Source organism: Felis catus, chromosome E2 (assembly GCF_018350175.1).
Source record: "Felis catus isolate Fca126 chromosome E2, F.catus_Fca126_mat1.0, whole genome shotgun sequence".
In the NCBI taxonomy this organism is placed as follows: domain Eukaryota; kingdom Metazoa; phylum Chordata; class Mammalia; order Carnivora; family Felidae; genus Felis; species Felis catus.
The window spans coordinates 47013105-47026197 of NC_058382.1; the positions used below are offsets into that span (position 1 = coordinate 47013105).

Below are 13093 nucleotides of genomic sequence, written 5' to 3' on the forward strand. Positions count from 1 at the left end.
GTAAGTTGGAGATTTGTCCTGTGTAAATTACATACCTAACATAAGGAGCGAAAAGAGAAAGATAAAAATGACTGCTTCCTGAATCCCGATATGTACCAAATCCTGCACATTTGGCAAGAGGGTTGCATTCTTGATCCTGATGCATTACTTGTATGACCTCTCTCCAGTTCATTCTATTTTCTCATTAGGCCTCACTATTTTTGTATGATTTTGATACCTTCTTTCATGTTTTTAATAACTTTAAGCACACTTACTTTGCAGTCTCCTCCAGATTGCTCTATCATCTGAAATTCTCAGACATCTGAATCATGCTGTTTTCTTTGTCTATTACTCTCACTCATGGTTTTTAGTTTTGTAACATGTGGATATATCTTAAGCAGAGTTTTCTTGATAAGAATTCCAGGTGACCTATATGAAGCTGTGGCCCTCCAGAGTATTTTTGGGTTTGCCCTTGCCAAATGCCACAGGAACATTACTAGCCTGAGACCAAGTTTGATTTTAAGTTTTCAGCTTAGAGGTCTCTGAACTTGGTGAGTAGCAAGTACAAATCCTCAAACCTGTAAGGCATAGTCGCAAATTCTCAGGGGAGACTTTTTCCCACCCATGGGTCAGGGGAAGTTAAGCATCCTTGGAAAAACAGATTTTTTTTCTTTTTTCCCCCCTAGGCTATCCTTTTAGGGGGTCCCAGTTTTGTATGGGGAATATCAGTTCTAACTTCCTAACTTGTATGGGCCACTGGGTCCACATGAGTGTTAAAAGCTAATCTCTCCAGTAACTGAGACTAGGCAGTGCTCTTCAAGGCATTTCGGGAGTTCTGTACTTGCAAACTTAGCCATTTGTTAAAAAACAAAACAAACAAACAAAACACAGATGTCTTAATGGTAGAGAATAAACTGTGGGTTGATGGAGGGAGGTGTGTAGGGGATGGGCTAGATGGGTGATGGGTATTAAGGAGGGCACTTGTTATGATGAGCACTGAATGTTGTATGTAAATGATGAATCCCTGAGTTTTACTCCTGAAACCAATATTGCACTGCATGTTAACTAACTAGAATTTAAATAGAAATTTAAAAAAATAAAATAAAATAAAATAAAATAAAATAAAAGAAGATTTGTTCTACTTTAGCTGGAATATCTTAAGATTTTTGATGAAAGGAATATTTCTGTTCTGCCATATGGCTGGAAATGAGACTATCAATTCATTCTTCGTACTGCAGCCAGAGAGAACTTCTCATACAACATACAAATAAAACTTTGTTATCAGTCTTACTTAAAACACTGTAGTGGCTTCCCAGTGATCTTAGGATGGAAACTAAGATCCATAACTTGCAAGACCCTGAATGAACCTTACCCAGTTCCCCATCCTAATGTTGCACCATATTTCTTCTCATTCTCTGTTCTACTAACACAAGGATTCTTTCAGTTCCTAGAATGTACCTCACTCCTTACAATAGCAACTTTGCTGGTTCTGTTGTCTATTTCTGGAATGTCCTCATGTTCTCCCAATTTGCTTACCCTTCAGCTCTCAGCATAATTGCACAATCGCAGTTGTCTAGGTAACTTTCCTCTGATATGTGTGTATATTGGCTCAGACCTCTCCCTATTATACTTATCACAGTTGTCTTTTTACATTTATTTTTGTAATTATTTATTTAAATCTCTTTCTCACTGAATAGACTGTAAGCTCTGTGAAGGCAAGTGCTATGTCTATTCTTATTTAACATTTGTATTAGTCAGTAAGAATAACACTAACTGCTACATGGACATTAACACACACAAAAAGTCCTCAGTAACTTCACATCACAGATTTATTCTTCATATAATAATCCACTGTGGATCCAGGCAACTCTCTGCCAGACCTAGATTGCACCACCATCTTCAACATATTGCCATCAAGGTTACAATGGAAGGAAAAGAGAACAGAGGATAAGGTGGAAGGTTTTTATGAGCCAGGCCAGGCATGTATCACTTCCACCCACATTCTCTTGGCCAGAACTCAGTCATGAGGCTCTATTACAAAAAAAGCTGGGAAATATAGATTACCCAGGAAGAAGAAGAGGAAATGGTTATCAGCAAGCACTCAAGTCTCTGTCACATTTTATATTTTTAGCAAAGAGCAGTTCCTGACAATAGGAAGTTCTCAATAAGCACAGATTGAATGAATCAACAAATGGATAGATGGACGGAAGAAGAATGGATGGGTGGTTTTGTTGTCAATGGGTAGCTCATTGATTCAGCTAGTCTGTAAGTTCTTTGAGTATACAGACCATATCTGTTATTGCCCATCATTGGAGAGAAGTTTGGGGCACATAGTAAAAGCTCAGAAAAGAATAAATGATCACCACTACTTGGAAGATTTCAGGGAGGAGATGGACTGCTAGTAGATCTTTAATGAAGCTATGGAATGAAATGGAAAAGCAATTTAAGAAGTGAACTTGTAAAGGTGTGGAATGGATAGGGAAAAAGTAGAAGAATGATGAAGAAAGGCAAGTATGTGTATAATTAAGAGTAGCACGGAGAGGAATCAGTGGAGAATGGAGAAACTAACAGGAAATGCCTCCCCTGGCTGGTGTATCAAAACACTGTGTCTGCCGAATCCCACACTCCATCATTTTCTCTTTTGTTGTATTACGGACTTACACCTAGGAATAAGGGTTCCTCTTTAGTGAAATAAGACGTTTCCCCTCCCATTTTGGACCTTCCTGTTTAAAATGAGTAAAATGTGCCCAGGAAGTACATATTTGGGTTGGCCAGAAGTTAGTACTACAGAAGGTACTTTGCCCCTGACCATGCAGAATGGTAAACCACACTAGTTCCAGCCCCAGCTGTCAGGCCAGGATTTCTCCCTAGCCCTTCTCCAATCAATACCTAGAGCTGCCTGGTGCCATCGGGAGGGAGCTGTATTTAAAAAAAAAAAAAAATGAATGAAGTAGAACAGCCAAAATCTTTCCATTCTTTCCGCTCTTCTCTGCAGCTTTCTGCCCAGGGATAGAGATCCCTCTTAGAGCTGCGGCTGAGCAGCATGAGGGTGCCACCCTCCCCTGCCCTGAGAAAGGGTCAGGGTTACAAAAGTAGCCAGCCCTACATTACAGGCTTCTGAAATGCACTGTCGGAGTTAGTGACAGGGGAGCTGCCTTACCTCTGGGGCTACAGCAGTGCAGTGAGCTTTAGTGGATCAATACTTTAGTCTTGTCATGCTAATTGCTCATTGGTTGACATTCATGATCCTTCCTTGCTCCCTCCCTATGTAAACTCTTTACAGCTGGAACAGCGAGATGCAAAAATCCTGAACCTTCAAAGCCAGCTCCTGCAGAAGAGAGAGGGCCTGGCAGCTGAGGTATGGTGCTCCCTCATTTTCTTGCTCCCCTTTAAAAAGCTTCATGTGTGCCTGCATGTGGTCGTGTGATGGGGAGACGCACGAAGAAATGCCCGGGGTACCTCTCTGCAACATGTAAATGGTATTACCTTTTCAGAACAAAACAATATCTCCTCCCCTTCCGCTCCTCCCCCTCCCCCCTAAAAAAAAAAAAAAAAAAAAACCAGAAAAATACCCACCCCTTCTATGAGTTTGGTTGCAACCCTTCTGTTCTGGTGAATGTGTCACCCCGCACCAGCTCACAATGAACATGCACCTGCACTGTCCTCTGCTCCCAGACTAGGGCATGTCAGACTGAGCTGACATGGGTGTGTGTGCTTGTGCATGTGCGTGTGCGTGTGTGTGTGTGTTTGTATGTGTGATCACGCCTACCATATTGGCTTCCTGTCCCTGGAACATCAGCTTTTCTAGCTGGCTGAGCCTGTCCTCACAACCAGTGTTGTCACTGAGACCACCCCAACTCCTACCCTGTAAGCTTCAGGCCTGTGCTATGCATGCAGGGTTTTTGTTAAGCTGTTTAGTATTAATTGATTTTTTTTCCATTTTTTTTCTTTCTTCCCTGGGCGGGTCAATAGCTGGATGCTTCAGGAGCAGAGGATCTATCAACTGCAGACCAAGCATAGGGAGACGCAGGCAGACCTGGAACAGAAACCCAGCCAGCGCCAGCCGCTCCGACAGTACTTGGTGGCCGGAGAGTCGGCAGCAGGAAGCATGAGGCAGGAAATGACCCAATCCTTGAGGTCTGGTAAGTTTCCTCACTTTTGGAAAGTGAGGCAAATGATAACCAAGTTTTTCTTTCCTTACTCAAAAGAGTCAGCCGCATTTCTGCTAAATGAGCTAAAGATCAAACTCGGGATGCCCCCAGCAGAACTGGGAGGGTGTAGGGGCTTGTAAGGGAGTTTGCGGGATAGATGAGGGCTAACCAAACTCCTGTCCTAAGGTGAGCCGCTGCAGCCAAGCAGATGTCCTGGGTATCGATCCGTGCCTCCTGATATTGATTTCCTCTTGGGGCCAAGAATGGGGTGGACCTACAAAGGACAAGAGGAGAACCCGACACCCTCCCAGAGGGCCGGGCAGCCCTAATCGGTGATAACAGTGTTAAGTGGTCAGCCTGGAGATGAGGTTTGCTCAGATCTATTGATCTGCGCTCTCCTGGGATATAAATCCTTCTGAATTTGCTTCCGTGGATATAAATATTTATAATTAAAATAGCCTGGAAGCCTCTTTCAGGCACAGGGAGAGTGGCCCATCCTGGGGTAGGTGTGATATCAGTCTCTGCCATCTCCCTACTTTGTATGCTCTTCCCACTCTCGCATCTGTTTATACATCTCTGCTTTCTCTTCTGAACCCTATTTTTCTCACCCTCTGAGTGACAGGCACAATGTCTCAGACTATCAGAAGCCAGGAAAAATCTATTCTTTCTGAATGCAGTCTCCAGCTGAGGAGGGAGTGCCGCTACCCCCCTAGTCAGTGCTCTACAGTTTCATGTGCAGTCAGGAGTCTGGACTCAGAAAGGAATGGGCTGTTTTGGGGGGAATAAGGGGAAGACTTCTTCAGTTGTTGCTTTGTTCTTGTTTTCACTGAGGCATCAGATTGGCTCCAGTAACAAACAGCTTTATAACGCAAATGTGTTAACCAATGCCAAGACGCTGTGTTGACTCGCAGTTAAATCTAGAAGAAAAATTTGAAGGGCCTCATACTCCTGTTTCTCAGCACCTCATAAATCTAAGCTCACATGAAGTAAATAGAGCATCCCTTACCCAAGAGAATGGAAAAAGAAAGGAGGCTGAGGACTTATTCAGAGGCAGAGCCCTTGAAGCCAGTTGAAAAGACCAAGACCATTGACCAAAGCTTTGTCCACTGCAAGGACAACCTTATAAAGGATAGGAACCATTAGACTTAAGTTGTTTTTTTTTTAATTTGGGTAGTAGGGAGAATGGTTTTAGAAGTCATTTCCCATGCTTCATAAACCTACCGTGTGCTTCACTGTCCAGGATACAAATCTGTTCATCCTGAATCCATCATTTGCTTTGGTATCCAGGATACAATCTTTTCGGTTTTGGAATTTCTGACTGTTTCTGTCAGGTGTCTGCCCTGCTTCAATGCTTACATCTGGAACTGTGTGTCTTTGTGTGTCTGCCCTCAGCAGGTTTCATTAATTTATAATTGATGCCCACAAAACTGTTTAAGGACTTCTGGATCTTATTCTTGTTGAGGGAGTGTGTTAGTGGGGATGTATGTACTGTCTAAGATGTGGGGGAAATTCATTGGGTTTTTCTTCTCATTTCAGAATGTGTAGTCACTCCGGTCCATTTATGTGAGTTGATAAATGTATGTCTGTGTATCTCTGTGCAGGTGACTGTACCTGGGAAGCTATGACCATGAGCTGGTTAGAGTGGTACCCCATGTTTCTCTTCTTTCTGCATTAACTGTATCTTTCCCAGATGCATATTAAGCTTTGCTCTTTTTTTTCTTTGTATTCAGAGGCAGTAGTTTCTGAACTCAAATTTAGCTCGTTTGTCTCTTTTAGCAAATGATTGAGGGTTAGGGACTATTCCAATTGGCAGTCAAGGGTCAGTATTTTGGACTCCATTTGGCTTAGATAATTTATACAGAATAAGTCTAACAGGTATAATCACCAACAGCCTTGACGTAAGAATGCTTCTAAGCATACTTGAGTTTGAAAAATACTTCAAGCTAAAAATGGAAGAATGTTCTGGTTGGTAACTTGTATGTTTCTGTGGTAATGGAGAGAATTGGAATGCAGTTCTCTTTGTTTGATTTATATGGTGACACTCAGAATGTGAAAGGTGTATTTTACTGCAGAAATAAACTTTCAACATTGACTTAAAGAATAGAAGACCCAGGCCAGTACTTACATCCTTTGCTAGTTTTAATGAAAAGCATAATAAATGAGAATAGAATTTTTTCAGGAAGAAAAGTCCTGAGATAGGTGTCTTTCTCCCATTGTTTGCAATATTTGTCAACATGTGCTTACGTGATTCCTATGAAGAACAAGCTTATTTGGAGAAAGTGATCTAAATCTTAGAATTGAATGCACTCCACTAATTAAATGTGTTTTCTTGTGATCTTAGTGCCACTAAATCTAAATAGCGCATACATAAATTCATTGCTGTCTTGCACTACAGTTCCTACAGGTCATATTTGAAAGCCTGTTACCAGCCATACAGAAATGATATTATGGAATAATCCAGTGGCTTAGGATAGCAAGTTCAATGTTTTCAGTGTTGTAAGAATTTAACTCCTATGTTACAGATAATATGTCATATGCTACATCTGCCTTTTATATTTTATACATACAGATATATTTTTCAATCCCATTTGTCTAAAAGATTCTATATTCAAAATATTTTTAATGCAAGGATAAAACATTTCACTGTTATTTCTACATTCATAACATAAAATATAATAACATATTTGATCCTAGAGCAAACTTATAAGTTAAAGCGAGAGTCATTGCCTCCATTTTACCAATAATAAACAAGCACAAGGTGACTCACATATTAGTATCAGACTTGGGGCTATGACCTGAGGCTATGGATCCCTGGTCAGGTATTCTTTCCTACGTTATGAGATGCCTCCATTAATATTTGATAAAATTTTAGCATATTCTCTACTTCCAGCACGTATCCAACCATTGAAATTCAGGTAAGACAAATGTTGATTGATCTTAAATGATCGTTAGCATTCTGCTCATGCAGGAAAAGGGAGTAAGTAAGTATTTCAGGCATCTTTCTTTGGCCTTTATCACCCACAACTGGCTACAGAGTCTAACGCCATGACAGACTGTCCTTGTCAGACTTAGAAATTTTGTGAGTTATTTATATGCCTAATCAATAGTTTTGTTCCCCAGGAACACGTCCCTATGAAAACATAGTGAGTATATATTACTCACTGTATTTCACAGAACTGACACGCACATATTTAGTCTTCATACCAGCAACATTTGCTTGTAAAGAAACATGTATAGGGCATCTGAGTGTCTCAGTTGGTTAAGCATCTCTTTATTTGGGCTCAGATCATGATCTCATGATTCATGGGTTCAAGCCCCACATCGAACTCTTTGCTGACAGTGCAGAGCCTGCATGGGATTCTCTCCCTCTCTCTGCCCCCTCCCACTTGTGCACTCGCTTGTGCTCTCTCTCTCTATCAAAATAAATAAATAAATAAATAAATAAATAAATAAATAAATAAATAAATAAATACATTTTTTAATAAATAAATATTATGTATAATTTGAAACATCAAGATAAAGTGCTCAAAGTCAAACATAAACTTTTTGTTTTCCTGAAAGAACCACTGTCCTTTCCCCAGTCTTCTTACTAATTCAGGGGTTCTTAACTTTTTCTGTGTCATGGACCCTATTTCCAGACTGCCATAGCCCTGAAGCCTATGGACCTCTTCTCAGAGTAATACTTTTAAATGTCTGAAATAAAATACATAGAATCCATGAGAAACCAATTTATATTGAGATTGAGTTATCAAAAGATTAAAATCATTGAAATTATTAAAATTAATTTCTGATATGACCATATGTGTAATTTTTATTAAAATGTTGATATAGTCCAGGAGTAGAACTGTAACTGTAATTTTTGGATGAATAAGGTCCAGTGCTATAATATTAAGGAGTAGTGAACATTAGGGATGTTTTGAAATTGCCTAAAATATATGGTATGGATGTGATATGAAAACAGCTAGGATTTTTGTTGGTGACATTGTCACTGGGACCATTAATATTGCTGTGGTTTGTTTCCTGCAGTTATAATTGAAGGAAATGCTAAATGTGGTTCAATATTAGTGAAAGTAAAGGTGGTCCCTTTTTTGGTCCCTTCCAAGTTTACGGACCCACGGAACTCTATCCATAGATTTATTAGGAATCCATGGATGCCAGGTTAAAAAACCCTACTTTATATACCTCCTACTCATTTTTTCAAAACTCTACTTAAGCATCATTTCTTCTAAGGAATTTCACCAGCCTTCTCCCAGGAGGAATAAACTGCCACTTTTCTGTGCCTTAAGAGCACCCTCACCTCTCTAACACTTAGCACTCCACAGGATTCATATCAATTTACTTGTCTCTCCCTCTTAAAGAGTGCACATTCTTCAGGGCATGGCTCATGGCTTATTACCACCACCTACCACAATGTCTGGCACATAACAGAAGTGCACTAGATATTAAAAAGGAGGAGGAAGGAAAATTCAAAGACAAGGAAGCTATACATCACAGAAAATTAAAATTAATAGAAAATTAAAGTTAGTAGGTTGAATGTTTGCTTGAGTCACATTTTCCATCATGGCATCTTCATATGCCAGGCAGTAAAGATGGCCACAGGGACCCTGTTCTACTTCCCTCTTAGTGCAACTCTTAAGTAATAGCTTCCTAAAAATAATAATCCTGTATTAAGTATATAATAATGAAAATATCCCAGTTTCAGACCCAGTTTTTAGGTTTTTGTTAGTCCAGAAAAGGGAAAGTCAGAATGGACATGGAGATAGAGGGCTTTCTTCACAAGCTGAGACTTTAGGACTTTCTCAGTCAAATTTAAAGAACCAGGGAAAATGGTTTTTATTTTAAGGCACATATACAAATGTGTAAATTCTCCCTAAAACTCTATGTATTTGAAATGATTATGAAAATTTCCTTGAAAAATAGAGCATGAGTAATAAAAGCCTCTTCAGTTCTCAATACAAATGCTTTGGATAGGATAAGCATAGACACTTATACATAGGAAGGTACACATTCAGACATGCACTCAACTTCTTAATATTAATGTCACATAAAATCAGAATTTATTCATGCTTATTGACATAATTTCATATGCACCTCTTGCTTCCCAGTAATAAATACTTGCTATTTCTAACCAAATGAATGGATATTCACATATCAATGTGAGGCTGCATATTTCTTGGGTACAAGTTGATTTTGATCTACAATGGACTTGTTTATTACAGGAGGAAGAGAATAGACATCAAAATGAAGATAAAATTGGAAGACAATTTATAGCCATTTTTATTGTCTAGTCTTCCATTCAATATTCTTTTGCTTGAGTGCATGTTGAACCTAAGTCATTGATTGGTAGTTCAATGGCTTTCAATACACCTCTATAGAATATCTTATTGAAATATACTAGTCAACCACAAATTTAGATTATAAAATTGAATCTTATTTAATATAAAGTCATAATTTCTTGTCTTGGGTAAAGCTCATTTCACCCCATCAGTTAATAAGACACTGATCCCTGTGCACTGCATGTATCCTACAAGTGGTATCTTATCAGGGTCAGTGGTGAGTGTCCACGGAGGAGATGCCTAAATATCCTGTGAACCTAACCTTGTTTCAGTATTCACTTACCTTCATCCACTGAAGCAGAAAGTTGAAAAAGCAGTGTTGAATCCTCCGTTCCCAAACAGAATGTTGGTGGAGGAAAAAAGCAACACTGGATAATGACTGATGATAGATAGGGAGAAGTAGCTTGCATTGGAGCTATGTGTCAAAGAATTGATCTCAAAGCATCAATCCATATTTGAGCCTCCTCACCTTTTGAAAGGAAGTCCCTACATCGTCTTAATTGATATTCTTGTTGCTACGTTTCTAAAGGTCCTTTGCTTATTGCATGCTTTCTACTTGTTACATACCTGCTTCTCCTGATTTTATCATTCTTCTCTTTGGTTATTATCACTCTCATTCCTACTCTTCTTACTCTTTTGAAACATCTTTTATTTTTGGTCAACTGTTGCCCCAAATTTACTGATTTGCCATATAACCCTTAACTTCTTCAGAAGAAAATTCTACATAAATCGAAATAAGGTGAGGAATATGTTTACCAGGCAGGCAAATTGCTCTCAATACACATAGGAAAACATAGCTAAGACTTATTTTGCAAATAAATATAGACATTCATAGCTGGTATGATGACATTAGAGGTACAGCAAGAATCTGATATTTACAATCACCCTTACCTTATACAACACAGTAGACATCTTTCCCAGGACGAAATGAAAATATGATTCTGGAAAAGCAATTCAAATAAGGAGAACAGGAGAGAGAGTTAAATAATATACTATACTTTATAAAAATAAAAACTTACTTTAAAAAAAAAAGAAGGACCTAGGCAAATTAATTAACAGAATCATAGCTTGAAATAAAGAGATTGCATAAGGCAATTTGCTTAAGAATTTAACAATCAATAGATACTTTTTTTAGTAATCCATATTTTAAAGATTTGAAAATTGAAACTATTTTCGAAACAGAAAAAAAAAGGTGTTCTCAGGAATTATCAACTATTAAAATGTAACCTCTGTGCCTAATAATATAATGACTCAAATGTGCAGAGAGAAAAACTGAACGGATGTAGGGGATAATGGAGCCAAGAGCAGGAGGCAGCTTTAGGGATGGATAAAGGACAAATCATTCCAGACAAATGTGATCACTCTTTTAAATCGCATTACGAGATTAATGGATGAAGGGAATGCACTAGAGGTAATATATATGGATTTTACTAAAGCATTTGATACACTGCTCCATGAATTTCCACTTACAAAATTAATTCAAATTGGGTAGAATATGTGCATGGTCACATAGATTGAAAATTGGCTGAAGGACCATAAACAAGGAGTAATGACAAATGGTGATCCCTCACATTTAGGTGGGAGACTGTCCAGTGCATCCCTGAGGACTGATTCCCACTTTGGTATAATAGAACCACCTCACTAATGATCTCAAGAAGGGGAAGGAAATTATAGAATTCACAGATTTCAACATAAGAAGTGTCACAAACCAAGACACAATTAGAGAACAAAAAATAGTTAAAAATAAAAGTAGAGAGTAAAGTTAAACAGGGGTGATACTTAACCTCCTTTCCTGACTAAAAGAAGAGCAAAGGATTGCTGGGAAAATAATAGTTAAAATGCTGATTGGGGAAAGTGCACTTACTGTCATTAAATAGAATAGTCCTTTATTCAGTGAGAGTCTGAAATCTATTCTCCTGTGTTCTCCAAATTTTAATTCTTTTAAAGAATTCTCAGGAATTCTGAAGGAGCAAAAGAGATAGATTTATAAAGAAAAAACTTAATTATATAGACTTACATGCATTAATATTGGGGTGTCAGTAATTTTCCCAAATATTTGATAAGTACGAAGAAAATAATCACCTTGAAGAAACTTCATCTTTTTATAAGAGTTTTCCTGATACAAATGTCCCCAAGTACCATTTTGATAACTGCCAGGACAACCTTACTATTGTTTCTGATGTTGTTGGAACTGTTAAAACCATATAAAATGTCATTGTTTAGAAGCAGAATGAACTCTTAAAAAGTGAACTGAATAAAATTTGATATTCGTTTTACAGAGAGCAGGGTCTTAATTATAATTAAAAGCCTTTTACATTAACCATTTTATTAAATCCTCTTGGCCATTCTAGGAGATAGGTATTATCATCCCTGATTTATTGATGTGGAAACTAAGGTTCAGAGAGGATAAATGACTTGTCTAAGGTTATGCCATTAACAAACAACAGAGTGAGTATTAAAGCTCCAATTTTATGGACAACTTGTCTTGCAGTCTTCCTACTAAAACCACGGTTTCCCATGTTTGTGCCATGAAAGACACTCTCTCAGAAACATATACCAGGGTCTGACCTTGACTTTGATTGTTCATCTTGTGATGAATCAGCTAGTGTGATGAAAGTGATGTAGCATGGGGCACCTAGGTGGCTCAGTGGTTAAGAGTCTGACTTCACCTCAGGTCATGATTTCATGTTCATGAGTTCTAGCCCTGCATCAGTCTCCACGCTGATACCATGGAGTCTCCTTGGGATTCTGTCTCTCCCTCTCTCTCTGTCCCTCCTCTCTTACTCTTTCTCTCAAAATAAACGTATAAATTAAAGAAATAGTTCAGAAAGTGACCTAGTATGGAATCTGGGACATGAAAGGCACTTAATAATGTTTATCTCCTTTTCTTTTCTTTTCACTCCATTTGTAATTTCTTCACTTAGCAAACAGTTATCAAACACCTAATAAGGATGGGCACTGTCTGGCTATGCACACCTTAATTCTTCTTCTTAGTCAACTTAATTCTTCCTCTTAAGCTCAGGTATCCAAATTAGACTAAAAACTCCATGAGAGAAGACCCTGTGTCTGACCATTCACTGCAGTGTCCCCAACATCTAGCACATAACTTCCGGAGTTAGACAGAAAACATCTAGTCTCACTGCTCCAAAGGTCCCCTGAGCTTTGACCAGGCTCATGTGCTTGCTTATTTTCTTCACAAAGCATGAAGTAAAATGGCCCAAGACCTGCAGCACATACTAAAAGTGGAAGAGAAATCCTGGATAGAATCCTGAGGAAGTTAGACTATGAATGAACTTGTCAAGCTGTTTTTATTTCCCTTCTACCAAACCACCCCTGTGGTCTCTACAGCCCTGTCTGACAAGGTAACCACCATGCTAAAGAACTTGGCTACTGAGACACCTTTGCTGAAGGGTAGGAGACAGACGTTCTGCTTCTATACATTGTCCAGCCTCTCTACAAAAAGCTCCATTGAGGAGTAATAGAGCCCACCTCTCCGCAGCTTCTGGACAACCTGCTTTCTGGTAAATTTGGAATGAGAATAGAGTATGGAAAGCCCAGATTATAGAAAGCTTGGCATTCATTTGGTGAATAGGTCAATCATAAGGGCATGTCAAGCGGCATGTTCCT

The 13093-nt window shown here is 38.7% G+C and overlaps 1 long non-coding RNA gene across 12 annotated transcripts in view; it reads left to right on the forward strand.

Moving 5' to 3' along the window:
• The window catches only part of LOC111557992, a 474951-nt gene that overhangs the window by 358882 nt on the left and 102976 nt on the right, over positions 1-13093 (forward strand). For all 12 annotated transcript variants that reach the window (XR_006590782.1, XR_006590783.1, XR_006590776.1 and 9 more), the window contains 2 exons: positions 3263-3337; positions 3952-4121. This is a non-coding gene — a long non-coding RNA (uncharacterized LOC111557992). The remainder of the gene's footprint in view (positions 1-3262; positions 3338-3951; positions 4122-13093) is intronic.